The following is a 6,579-nucleotide window of genomic DNA, read 5'->3' as shown; positions in this document are numbered from 1 at the left end:
TCTTAATTAAAATTACTCAGGTTAAAATTATTCAGTTTATTCTTACCAGATTTTAAAATCTACTACAGCTTCTCTCTAGCATATAGGGGCAACGGTACACACAAAAGGGGGCTTTGCAATACGTGAACATTAATAGTGGGGTGGAAACATATTGCTCTAGTAGCTTGATAAAGTTGATTTAAACATATAAACAATTTTTCAGTATAATGATATCTAACACTTATATAGGGCTTACCTTCTCATAGTTCTTTCTGAGTTCTTTACATATATTAACCCAGTAAATTCTCAAACAAACTAGGCAAAATTTGTAACATTTGTATCTTCTTTTTAAAATAATAAAACTTAGGGCTAGAGAAATCAGTTAACTTTCCCACAGTCACAGAAATGGTTAAAAATGAAGCTAAGATTGAATTTAGGAAGTTTGGCAGCAGATTTACATTCTTTATCATTACACTATATTTAGTTACATTATACCATACCAATATGACAAATGCTATGACAGAAATAGAAAATAGATACTTAGCCAAGTAATAGAGTTTAGAAAGTCAGATAACAGTTTCAGGAGATTGGACATCAAGAACATCAGGCAGGTAATTAAACAAAGTTCTCTGCAGACCAGGTCAAGTCAGGTGTGTGTGTGTGTGTGTGTGTGTGTGTGTGTGTGTGTGTGTGTTGGGGTGAAGGGCAGCAGGGAGTTGTCCAGCTTTGAGATAGCCAATTCTGCATTCAAACATCTCACTTCCTAAAAATTATCCCATTTTCTGCATCCACCAATTTGATTAATAATCATCTCAATCTTTAGAATAATAATTTCCCAAATTTTGAAGGTTTGAAGCCTCTTAAAAATACAGATTTCTCAGGCCCACTCTAACATTATCAGAGTAAAAAACTGTGGTGCATTTCATAATTAAAATACCATTTGGTCTTTATCAGTCATCTTGGATATTTATGATTCAGTGGCCCATGGCCTGCGATTTGAGAAATACAGCTATAGGAAGATGACAATAGACATGTAGATGTCCTTCCACTCAGATACATTTAAAATGTCTACCAGGACTTGTAGTTTTCACTTAGAATATAGAAATATGAAAAGAGTGCCACTCAAAACCTTATGATCAATAAAAACATGCTGCATCAAAAAACTCACAATTTTCTTGAACCTTCAGATATTTGAAATCACAGAGCAACAGAACTCAAAATCCAAAGAAAGGTAGGCCACTTCAAAGAAAGATGGAACACAATCCCATGCATACAGGGATATATGCCAGGCTCCATACAAGCCAGTGAAAATAATGCATCCAAATAATTTTTTTAATTAATAAGGATTTTTTATTGAACTTTTGGGTGACATTGGTTAATTAAATTACATAGGTTTCAAGTATACAATTCTATGGCACATCATCCATATATTGTATGTATGTCCATTACCCAAAGATCTTCCATCATTCCATTTACCCTTTGCTACCTTACCCCTCTTCCCTGTGGTAACCACCATACTATTGTCTGTGTCTAGTTTTTGTTTGTTTATCTTGTTTGTTCATGTGTCACTTTCAGTTTTCTTTCCCACATATGAGTGAAATCATATGGTTCTTGGCTTTTTCTGTCTTATTTAGCTTAGCATGATATTCTCAAGGTCCATCCCTGTTGTCACACATGGCAGTATTTCACCTTTTTTATGCTGAGTAGTATTCCATTTTATGCTGAGTAGTATTCCATTTGGGGGTACGTATTCCATACACACCCCATCTTCTTTCTTCAATCATCTACATGAGGACACCTCCACTTCTTGGCCACCATGAATAATGCTGCAATGAACATAGGGTTGGGTATAGCTTTGCAAATAAATGTTCTCAAAATTTGGGGGTAGATACTCAGAAGACAGTTTGCTGAATCAAATGGTAACTCTGTTCTTAATTTGCTGTGGAATTGTCATATTATTTCCATAGTGGTTTGTTGGGAACCACCCTGACTGGTATCAGAAGCTGAAACCCCCGCCTAGGCTAAGGCTAAGGGAACGCCCTTGGAACCGTAAGCCAGCAAGGAGACAAAAGCTTATCTCCCTGTCAGGAATGCTGCTTCTGCTGCTTTATTCATAACTGAACCCCAAAAAGCTTGGTCGGTTAGCCAAAGATGGGTAAGATTCCCCCAAGGGGGAACGACCTAAGACAGGCACGATCACTTTGGGAGGCCCCCCAAAAGAAGGACTTGGGGGGCTGCAGCAAAAGGGGGTGATGGACCCTCGCTCCTCGGCTTTGACATAGCCTGAGTTCTCAGCATCTGGGAGAAAATCTCCTTATCTCTTGGTTGCCTCAGTTCCCTTGCTCCACCTAAGCCTAAAACAATGACAGGGTGGTGCAGCTCTGTGCTGAAAAGGGCAGATTCCCCAGGTGATCAGGCCTAAGAAAAAACATGTAAATTACTGTGAAACCTTCTTTGTTTAGAATGCTGTCAGTTAAATGAAAGAGGTCCAAGGAGGAAGTTAGTTTGTTCCTCAAAGTCTTACAGCTTAATGAGTACTGTACTTTACCTGAATTATTATGCAAAATGAGCCCAATAAAAACAGGTATGGACGGTAAATCAGTGTGGTCCCCACTAGGGGGGGTGGCCATTTCGTCCCTACTTCCCCACAGAAACTAGTCTGTCTCTGTGCATGTGTTTTTTCTCGCATGTTTTTCGGCGAGCCATCCGCAGCGTTCCGTGGTCACTGCTGGCCGGTGACCCACGCATCAGTGGTTGTATCAATTTACATTCCCACCTGCAGTGAATGAGGGCTTCTTTTTCTCCACAACCTCTCCGACATTTGTTATTGCTTCTCTTGTCGATAATAGCCATTCTAACAGGTTTGAAGTGGTATCTCATTGTAGTTTTAATTTGCATTTCTCTAAAGCTAGTGAGGTTGAACATCTTTTCATATATCTGTTGACCACTTATGTGTCTTCATGTGAGAAGTTCCATCTATTTTTTAATTGGATTGTTTGGGTTTTTGTTGTTAAGTTGTATGAGTTCTTTATATACTTTGATATTGACCTCTTCTCAGAACTATTGTTTGCAAATACCTTCTCATATTTGTTTTTATAACTTTTGTACTGGACTGCTTCTTGTCCCCATATACAAAAATTTACTCAAAATGGATCAAAGACTTAAATCTAAGGCCAGAAACAATAAATTACATACATGAGAACATAAGTACTAAACTTATAGACCCTACAACACTAGGGAAGGGAAAGAATTACTGAGAAGTCTCCACTTTCAAGACACAGAAACATAACATCTGCCTAAGACTGAGACTGAACTGACACGATTGATAATGTAATGTCCCCCAGCTCCCACTACTAGACTAGCTGGGTTTCAGTAACAAGTAACAGTGTTCTACTCCTGAGGAAGGGTGGAAAATATGGAGAATGGTCTTATCTGTTGCCAAGGAACAAAGGGAAGATTTAAAACTGATATGGGGTTCTGACTCATTAGCCCGCACCCTAAACACAAGGTAAAGCTGGAGGAATGTGAATCCTGTGATGCATTCACTGATGACATTCATAGCAACTGCAGGAAGAAATGGATGGCCTGAATAGTTCATTTTCTGTTAAAGAAGTAGTTAGCAACCTTCTAAAACAAAAAACTTTAAGCCTAGATGTCTGCACTGGTGAAGTCTACCAACATTTAAACAAATCTAATTGCTCATTCTTTACAAATTACCCAAAACATATAAAGAGAACTAACACTTTCCAAATCATTCAAGATGTAATTGGGGCCCTATAGATCAGAGGTTATTTCATAAAGTAGAATAAATGAATAGATATGGATGAGTTCAATGTCACAATAGGATTATGGGAAAAGCCACTTGTGCCTAAAACTGCGGAGCCTAACTAATTATTTTCAAAGCATTGCAAATTCAGGGTGTGATGGTATTTAATACAAAATATTTCTAAGAATTTATGGCATATTTTATTGCAATATAAATAGGATTTTTTCTAAAATGCATTCTACAGGATATCAGTGTCATGTAATGGTCTAAGGAACATTTTTAATATCAATAGCATCTTAATGTTTCAAGTGAATATTTCTTTTTTTAAATATATTTTATTGATTATGCTATTACAGTTGCCCCATTTTCCCCCTTCTCTCCCTTCCACCCTGCACACCCTCTTCCACCCACATTCCTCCCCTTTAGTTCATGTCCATGTGTCATACTTATAAGTTCTTTAGCTTCTACATTTCCCATACTGTTCTTGCCCTCCCCCTGTCTATTCTCTACCTACCATACATGCTACTTATTCTCTGTACCTTTTCCCTCTCTCTGCTCCTCCCACTCCCCTGTTGATAACCCTCCATGTGATCTCCATTTCTGTGGTTCTGCTCTTGTTCCAGTTGTTTGCTTAGTTTGTTTTTGTTTTTGTTTTAGGTGTGGTTGTTAATAATTGTGAGTTTTCTGTCATTTTACTGTACATGTTTTTTGTCTTCTTTTTCTTAGATAAGTCCCTTTAACATTTCATATAATAAGGGCTTGGTAATGATGAACTCCTTTAATCTGACCTTATCTGAGAAGCACTTTATCTGCCCTTCCATTCCAAATGAAAGCTTTGCTGGACAAAGTAATCTTGGATGTAGGTCCTTGCCTTTCATGACTCAAAATACTTCTTTACAGCCCCTTATGCCTATACATTTTCTTTCTAGAATTCAACTGATAGTCTTATGGGTACTACTTTGTAGGTAACACTGTCCTTTCCTCTGCTTTTAAGATTCTCTCCTTATCTTTAACCTTGTATAATGTAATTATTATATGCCTTGGTGTGTTCCTCCTTTGGTCCAACTTCTTTGGGACTCTCTAGGCTTCCTGAATTTCTTGGGGATCTATTTCCTTTGACAGATTGGGGAAATTTTCCTTCATTATTTCTTCATACAAGTTTTCAATTTTTTGCTCTTACTCTTCTCCTCTGGCTCCCCTATGATTCAGATGTTGGAGCCCTTAAAGTTGTCCCAGAGATTCTGAAGCCTCTCCTCATTTTTTTTGAATTCTTATTTCTTCATTCTGTTCCAGCTGCATATTTATTTCTTCCTTTTGTTCCAAATTGTTGCTCTGAGTCCCGGTTTCCTTCCCTTCACTGTTAGTTCCCTGTGTATTTTGCTTTAACTCACTTTGTGTAACTTTCATTTTGCTACCAAGGTCAATCAATTCTGTAAGCATCCTAATTACCAGTGATTTGAACTCTGCAACAGATAGGTTGTCTATCTCCTCATCGCTTTGCTTTTTTTCTGGAGTTTTCATCTGTTCTTTCATTTGAGCTGTATTTCTTTGTCTTGGCACACCTGTTAAGTTGTAAGGGGTGGAGCCTTAGGTATTCACCAGGGCAGGGCAACCCAGGTTGTTGCATTGTGGTGCTGTCTATAGGAGAGCACCCAGCTGTCCTTGCCCAGCTGTGGCACCACTTTCTAATGAACTCTCCTGCAAGACTGGGATTTTCTCCCACTTTTGCAACCCCCACGGTATTTTACCACTAGCGGTTTTGAGTCTTTGGTTTCCCAGTGAGCCAGCCCCTCCTTGCCACTGGTCTGCAGCCTTGCCATGAGTCCTCTCCTCCTGCCCAGATGACCTTCTTTGCCCTCTCCTACCGGTCTGAATGAATGTTTCCTTAACTTCTTGGTTGTTGGAGTTCCATGCAGTTTCCTATTCTAGCAGTTCTGGTTGTTTATTGTTTTTAAATTAGTTGTTATCCTTCTTTGGTTGTGCAAGAAAGCAAAGTCTTTCTACCTATACTTTCATCTTGGCTGGACCCCCCTCACCCGTGGTATTTTCAATATAACTCCTTCACCCTATTTTCCAGTTTCTTCCTGTAAAATTTTTTATAAGTACTATTTCAGAAAAGTTCAATGTATGCTCCACTGATGTAAATATTATTCAACAATTATTCAATTTTATCATTTTTACTCTTCTATACTGTATCTTTAGTGAATTATTCAGTACTATTTGGAAATTATGGTTATTTTTTTAGGATTTCTACTTTGTTAATTTGTATTCAACAATTATAAAATATGACTGTAATAATTATTACATGATTCTCCATTTTAGTTTGTATTTCCCAATTACAATAATATCAGTGTAATATTTTAATCCTTTGTCTTTGAAAATTACAGACATAAACATTTTAAACACTTCATAGCTCCTCAATTTGTTTAGTTACTTCATCTTTTTCTGGACTTTTTTTTTTACTGTGGGTATTTTGGTTGACTTTCCTTATATATTGTGTTATATAGGTTTCAAGATTCATTTTAAGTGAGATATTTCCCTATCTTCTTTTTTTCTCCCTTTTAAAATTTTGTCTTTTTTCTCTTGTTTCTCTCTCACTCACTCAGTTTATTTTTTCTTCTATAAATCTCACCATCATTATACCTACAAATCAATTTCTGGCTAGACCTTCTGAGATGGTTCTCAATCAAAATTTCTGTGATCGTCAGTGTGAAAATTAGTCTTCTAGTTGTAACTTCAGGATATTTAGGGTAAAGGCAATGACCAGAAAATGCCTGAATTATTTGAGTTAAGAGACTGAGAGTGCAATCTGTGAGCTATGGTCATACAACTTT

Source organism: Phyllostomus hastatus, unplaced genomic scaffold, assembly GCF_019186645.2.
Source record: "Phyllostomus hastatus isolate PE091 unplaced genomic scaffold, TTU_PhHast_1.1 phas_contig_304, whole genome shotgun sequence".
NCBI classification, from domain to species: Eukaryota; Metazoa; Chordata; class Mammalia; order Chiroptera; family Phyllostomidae; genus Phyllostomus; species Phyllostomus hastatus.
This window is presented reverse-complemented; position numbering follows the sequence as displayed.